Source organism: Mustela nivalis (genome assembly GCF_964662115.1).
Source record: "Mustela nivalis genome assembly, chromosome: 14".
NCBI lineage: Eukaryota > Metazoa > Chordata > Mammalia > Carnivora > Mustelidae > Mustela > Mustela nivalis.
Genome location: NC_139033.1, coordinates 19152980 through 19160258, shown reverse-complemented (window position 1 = coordinate 19160258; position 7279 = coordinate 19152980). Strand labels below are relative to the sequence as shown.

Genomic DNA, 7279 nt, shown 5'->3' with positions numbered 1-7279 from the left:
TCGTGTCTTCTGCCCATTTTTAATAGGATTATTCCTCCTTTGGGGTGTTGAGTTGTATAAATTCTTCATCTGTTTTGATTAGTAGCTCTTGGGTTCATTGGATACATCATGTGCAGATGTCCTTTCCCATTCTGTAGGTTGCCTTCTAGTTGTGTGTGTGTGTGTGTGTGTGTGTGTGTGTGTGTTTGGCTTTGATCACGTCTTTATTCAAAATTGGTATCCAAAATTATTTGACTTCCATGAGCACACGTTCAGTTCTTAGGTGGCTTCTCTGCAGAGGGTTTCTCTTCTGCAGGCTTCGTGTCAGTGGCTGATTTCTTGGTAGCTGCAGCCTTCCCCCCCACCACAGGCTTCTTGCCTGGAACCACCTTCTCATCTGGTTTGGCTTCTAAGGCTGCCGCCGCCTTACCCGTCCGGAGTTTGTGATTCTTGGTCCAGCGTATGGTCCCCGCGCAGGGGTTTAGCTTCAGCCCGATCCTCCGGTTCTCCCCTGGGCTCTTCCTCAGGACCTGGCGATGACTCTTCTGGCGTGGTGCTCGGAGGGCTCTTTGGATCTCTGGACTTTTCAAGATTCTGCTAAGGTCTGTATTAAGCATCTCATGCACGGGAAGGTTGTAGTGACTCTTGAGGGAGGCAGCCTTCCGCCAAGCGCCATACAGATCGTCTAACCTGCGGAAAGCACGTTCGGTCCAAACGCAGAAACGTCCCACGTACCCACCAGGAGCAAGTTTCAAAATGTTCAGTTTTTGCTTACAGTAAGGAAAGTACTTCCAGGATGTTTCTGAAGGCCTCGATGACCCCGCTGTCCTCACAGTAGATGATGCAGGTCCCCGGCGCGACACGACGGCGCTTTCTCATTTTGCCCTTGCCGGCTCTCACTCGCCGGGAGGCGTAGACCTTCTTGATTTCATTCCAGGCTTTAAGCCTCCTTGGTCTGCTTGTAGCCTTCGACTTTATCTTCGGCCGCCAAAGGAAGTTCAGGAACTTCCTCAATACGAAGACCTTTAGACATGACCAGCGCTGGTAAGGCTGAGGCAGCCAGGGCAGAGCCGATGGCATATCGCCTCTGTGTTGTGCACACTCTGCGATGCCAACAGCGCCAGGTTTTGGTGGGTGCCAACATGCGGCCCCCACGACACCTGTTTCCAAAAGCACCCTGGCCAGAACGGTCAGTCCCACCGCCTCGAACTCTGGGCATTCGGGCCAGAGCTCTGCCAGTGCCCCAAGACTCAGCACTGGCGCGAGGACCTGCTGACTCACTGACAGCACAAGGCTGTCTGCTGTTTTTGTGCAAGCTGATGTGAACAGAGTTCACAATATCCGGTCGAATGGGAGCCTTGAACACAGCAGGCAGAGTAACACTTTTGCCAGATGATTCCCCCTTTTCGGGGCACACAGATATATGGGCGAGCTCATGCCATCGCGGGGAGAGGAGAGGGCTATGTTCTGGTTTTGGTGATGATTTCTTTTCCTGTCTAGAAGCTAGTTCCTTTTTGGCTTTGTGACCTCCCCTCAGGAGACATGCCTAGAAAGAAGTCGCTGCGGCCAGTAAGAGGAGGCGACTGCCTGTGTGCTCCCCTGGGGTTGTCACGGTTTCCTTCTCACATTTCGGGTTTTTCATCGACCGTGAATTTAATTCTGTACGTGCTGGAAGGAGGTGGGTCAGTTTCATTCTTTTGCATGCGGCTGTCCAGGTCCCCCCGAACCATCTGTCGAGGAGACTTCTCCCAGTGGAGAGTCACCCCTGCCTCGTCGGAGATCGGCGGTAGAGCGGGGGCCCTTCTCCCGCCGGGCTCGGTGTCTCTGGGCCAGGACCATGCTGTCGTGATGGTGACAGCTTTGTAACCGAGCTTGAAGTCTGGAGTTCTGATGCCACCAGCTGTGTTTGGTTTTTTTTCCCCCAAGATTGCTTTACCTATTCAAGGTCTTTTGTAGTTCCCTGAAAATACTAGGATCGCTGGTTCTGGCTCTGTGGGACATGCTGGTGTTTGGACAGGAATTGCAGGAAGGTGTAGACAGCCTTGGGCGGTAGTTCAACCATTCCTCATATTCTAGCTCAAGAGCACGGGAGGTCTCTCTCCTTGACTGAGTTGCCTTCTTGCCTTTCGTCGGTGTTTATGGTTTTCACGGTACAGGTCTTGCATCTGTTTGGTTTAACTTATTCTTGGATGTTTTATATAGTTTTTTGTGTGATTGAAAGTGCTTGTTGTTGTTTAAAGGTTTTTAAAATTTATTATTTGACAGGCCAAGATCACAAGTAGGCACAGAGGCAGGCAGAGAGAGGCGGGGGTGGGGGAAGCAGGCTCCCCGCCGAGCAGAGAGCCCGATGTGGGGCTCGATCCCAGGACCCTGAGATCATGACCTGAGCCAAAGGCAGAGGCTTAACCCACTGAGCCACCCAGGGGCCCCAAGTGGTGTTGTTTCTTAATTTCATTTTCTGCTCCTTCATTATTGGTCTGTAGGAAAGCAACAGGTTTCTCCATATTGATTTTGTATCCTGCAGCTTCTCTGAACTCCTGTGTCCGTTCTAGTCACATTTTAGCGGAGTCTAAGGTGTCCCCTTTCTGTCAAAGTCTAGACATAGCGTCTGTGATCTAATCAGGGGTTGATGGTCTGCAAGCTCCTTGGGAGCCTCCCAGATGTGACGTGAACCTCCCAGAGGTGATGTGAACCTCCCAGATGTGACGTGAACCGGCCACTGCTCTGAGGACAGGGAGAGACCAAGGCAAGGGACAGACACTGCACATCGGTGGGCGGCAGTTTGAGAAGCAGCGGAACTCCTGTCCATGGCTTGTCCTGGGCAGCAGCGAGAGGAGAAGACCCCCCACCCGCCTGCCCCCTCTTAGAGGCTTGTACTGGGCTCACTCACGAGACTGTCCAGACGGTCTCAACGCCACGTCACAGTCTCATGGCCACATCCTGGGAGCAGCCTCTGGGGACAGCAGGGGAAACCCACGTTCCAAGGACAGGGCAGGGGTGTGGAGCCTCTGAGTCCGGGTCACGGCAAGTGGTGGTCACAGTCTCTCCTTGACCGTTCCCGGCACCCACCCCTCGTGCCGGCTCTTACCACCTCCCGTGAACATCCGTTCTGCCGTCTCCCGAGCCCGGAGGCGGCCCTGTGGCAGCCGTCCCGCTGTGCTGGAGGCAGAGGCCACAGCAACGACACAGGTGCAGACAAGACAAAGCCCAGAACAAGACAACCGTTCCCCAGATGAGCAGCAGCGTTCCCCACCAAGACGGCCATGATCCCAACCACTGATTCCGGAAGTCCCCGAGGCTGGGGTCGGACCACTCATGGTGCTCCCTGCGTCCACGTGAGACCCGAGAAACGTGACCCAGCAACAGGCGCGTCAGGGACAAACACACCACCTTCTGCCTGGATCATGACACAGGTGCCTCCTTGCGAGGCGGCAGGTGTCCGAGGCCACCGTGGTCTGGGGGACAGGGGACAGCTGTTCTCAGTGAAGACACACAGGTGTTCTGTAGGACAGACTGTTGAGCCATCGCTCAAGGCTCACGGGGTGAGTCCAGTCAGGGCTGCGAGGTCTGCAAACCGATGGAGGGAATGGAGTCCGCAGCCAGACGACCGCGTCGTCACAGCCGAGCGTGTCCACCCGGCCTTCAGGAGAGGGACCTTGTCGGCTGCTGTTCCCACGGGACCGGTTCTCTCCCGGGGCCCAGGGGAGCCCCAGGGCACAGCGGCCCAACCACCCAGCTGGGAGCCACGACCAAAGGTTTGTGCCCCAAAACCTGGATTCCCACGGGGGCCGCCCACTAAAGACCGGGGTGGTGAGACCAGTCCCTGCCAACCAGTGACTGTCCCTGCATGTGACAGGACGGCCAGAGTCCCCGTGGTGTCGGTCCCAGGTTGCTGGTATAACTGGGCTGGTTTTGTTCAGAGTGACCTTTCTGTTCCCAGCATAGGGGTGACTGGGTGTGCAAATGCCCTTAGCCCAGAGTAAGCCTCATAAACCCTTCCAATTCTGGGCATAGCCACCAGGACTCTGATGGAGTTCCTTCTAGAACCTTCCAGTGAGCGATTTGAGGGGCTGCCTTTAGGGCGTGTTTGGCAGAACACAATACCCATGGCCGGTGTTAGGGACAGGCTGTTGGTCATATCAGATGAGCAGGGAGCTGTCCTCACTGAACGCCTTCCCCTCCCCCTGGGGGGCGAGACCCTCCATCGCCAGCCTGAGCGGCTAGAGGGCAGCTGCCCACATACCCAGCAGTAGGACTGGTTTCCTCACCGGGCACGGGATCGGGCCCCCGTGGGAAGGTACGACCTCCGGGTGCCCGTGCTGTGACTGGACACCACGGGACCGGCAGAGGCTCAGGTCAGGCGGACAGACAGGAGGAGGAGCTCTCATGGGAAGGTCGTCCCCTCCTACGGGAATGACCCTCGAGACCCGAACTCTAGACAGAGTGTGGCTGCATCTTTAGGAATCTGACCGTGCTGTGCACACCAACCATGTGGGCCCGGGAGGCAGCCCCGTCCGGCGTGAGGGGGGACCGTGGTGGGAGATGCCGGGTCGGGACCCCCACCCGCTCCCTCTTTCCCCGGTGCGTGTTCCGTGCGGGTGTGGCGTGTTTCACGGGTCCGAGGGCCGCGGGACGGTGGGATCCCAGCGCAGAATGCGTAGTTTCCCGTCACCTGGGGCTGGGAAGTGACTCGTGTACCCCGGCGGGACTCCCCGGTGCCAATTCCGGTCCTTCGCTCCTGTCCCGCGTGTGCTGAGGCTCGCTGTCCTCAGCAGCAGAGCACGGTGACCCTCGGTGGGAGTCAGGGTGTCGACTGTGTCCTGCAACTTCCACGGGTTACAGACCCGGCAGCCTCAAAGGGGGTCCCGTCTGGCTTACTGCTCTGGGCCCCACAGCTGTGCGTTCAGACGCATCCAAGCCTGGACAGGACTGCGGTCACCCGGCCAAGGTGGTTGGACCCGCGTGTGACGGGGTCTGCTGCCTCGTGTCCGCTGTGTCCGAGGGTTGCTGACGTCAACCTCTGTTCTTCTTCGAGCTCTTTGAGGCGCGAGTTACGTTGAGGATTTTCTTGTCTCGAGGGAGGCTGGCGTCACGACAGACTCCCTCCGAGAACGCCTGCTCCTTCCCGAAGACAGCGCAGTGTTTGTGCTCCCAGCGCTCTCCTGGGGTTCACGTCCAGGTTCCTGGACGGCACGTGCGTTGCTTGGTGGCGCGTCGTTCAGCCTCCGCGGGTCAGTGATTTTCCCCTTGTTTCCTGGTCAGGGATTTCCGGTTTCGTGAGGTCTGGAGAGACGGTCGATGAGACTCCGCGCTTCGATGTGCTGAGACGTGTCTCGCGGCCCGGCCCGGGATCCACCGCTGCGAACACCCTGCGGCCTTGGCGCAACGTGTCCTGCAGTCGGAGACGCGCGGCTCTGCGTGTCTGTTCGTCCCTGTGGACTCACGTGTCGTCAAGGCCATGTGTCGGTGTTCTGTCTGTACGACGTGCGCAGAGGTTGGTGGCGCGTCACAGCCTCTCCTGTCCCCGTGTCACCCAGGCCGCTCGCTCTCCATCCGCTGGTGGCGCTGAGAAACTGGCACTTGGTGTTTCTGCGCCGGGGCCGCAGGGGACCCAAACCGTCCTGCTCTCCGGTTGGACTGGTCCCTCCCTCACTAGCTAACGCCCTCCTGGGCCTCTGCTTACAGACCGCACGTCTGTGCTTCCGACAGAGGACGGCCGCGAGGACGTTTTGCGTCCTTTGCAGAGATGTCTGTCTGTCCCTCACGGCCGGCCTGCGCGTCTGTAGGGCTGAAGCGAGTCTTCCGTGGGCTGCGGGTGGTGGGTCTCGCGCTTCCGTCCCCCATCGCCTCGGGTCTGGGGCTTGAGGCCGCTCACACGGAAGGCCCGAGCGCTCTGCCCGCGCCTGCTGCCGCCGGTAACTGCCCCGCAAGGCCTCCACAGCCGCCGGCCGGGAAGTGCCGGACTCGGGGCTTCCCTGCGCCTGCGCAGCCCCGCGGGTCTGGGCCGGCTGGACGGTTCCCGCACAAGCCCTCGCCGCGGGCGGCCGAGCCCCAGCGTGTCCCCACGGCCTCGTGCTGACCCCCTCCGCGCCACGAGTCGTGAGGTCGGTCAGGACGCCGACGCGGCGAGTCCCTCGCCTGTGACCGGTTTCACTGCCGTGCCCCGCAGCCTCACGCTGACCTCAGAAGGACGGACTTACTGCCGTTGGGGACGCTTGCGTTTCCGACGAGTGTCCTTCTGCCATTTGCTCACAGTCACGGCCTCTCCTGGGCGGCGGCAGGTCCGGCTCAGGCCGATGGGCTCTGCCAGCCGCTGCGGGTCCAGGACGCGCCATTGGAGCGACGCAGAGCCCTGGGCCGCGGGCCGCCCCCCGGCACTCTGTTTGGATTTTGTCGCTGCCTCTGACCTGCACGGCCTCTGCTGAGAAAACTGGTGGCCTCTGGGGCTTCCTCTGAGGGCAACTAGTTGACTTTCTCCTGCTTTTTCATTTTTTTTTTTAAAGACTTTATTTATTTGACAGAGATAGATCACAAGCAGGCAGAGAGGCAGGCAGAGAGAGAGAGATGAGAAGCAGGCTCCCCGCTGAGCAGAGAGCCCGATGCGGGACTCGATCCCAGGACCCTGAGATCATGACCCGAGCTGAAGGCAGAGGCCCAACCCACTGAGCCACCCAGGCGCCCCTGCTTTTTCATTTTTAAAGATTTTCATTGACTCATTTGGGAGGGAGAGCGAGTGAGGGGCCGCAGGGAGGGAGGCGGTGGCAGCTCCGCTCGGCACGGGAACCCCCTGCGGCGCCGCTCCGACGCGGGCACCACGACTGGGCCCCAGGCAGCCGCGTAGCCGCATCAGCGGGCGCCCCTCCTGCTGCCCGCGCGAGTCCCCTCCCCTCCCCGCCCGGCTTCGGGACTATTGTCCTTCCGGGGGACCCCCCAGGGGTCATCTTCTCCGGGTTCTCTGTGCGGCCTGATCCCGGATCTCGGTCTCCTGCTCCGGGTCAGGGACGTTTGGGGACAGTATTTCCTGAAGAAACTGTCCCGCACGTGTTAACTCCTCTCCTGGACCCCTGCGGCGAGAATGTGGGTGGACGTGATGTGGTCCCCGATCTCGTCGGACCCACACTCTGCTCATGTCCTCGCGTGTCCCAGCTGCCCCGACCCTGTCGGTTGTCCGGATGGCGGGTTCATCCTCCCGCGTCCCCTGACCCGCTGACGCCCTCCGCGAAGCCACCGTGTTCTCCGAAGCTCCGTCCCGTTCATCCCTTGGAGCGTGTTGCGTCTTTGTTTTTTTTTTTTAGATTTT

The 7279-nt window shown here is 59.4% G+C and overlaps 1 pseudogene across 1 annotated transcript; it reads right to left on the bottom strand.

The window, feature by feature from the left end:
- Positions 1-251: 251 nt before the first annotated feature.
- Positions 252-1621, bottom strand: LOC309847628 (large ribosomal subunit protein uL4 pseudogene; annotated as a pseudogene). Its single transcript has 2 exons — positions 1592-1621; positions 252-1439 (listed from the first exon to the last, which is right to left on the bottom strand). The product of its transcript is annotated as a large ribosomal subunit protein uL4 pseudogene (transcript).
- Positions 1622-7279: the final 5658 nt, after the last annotated feature.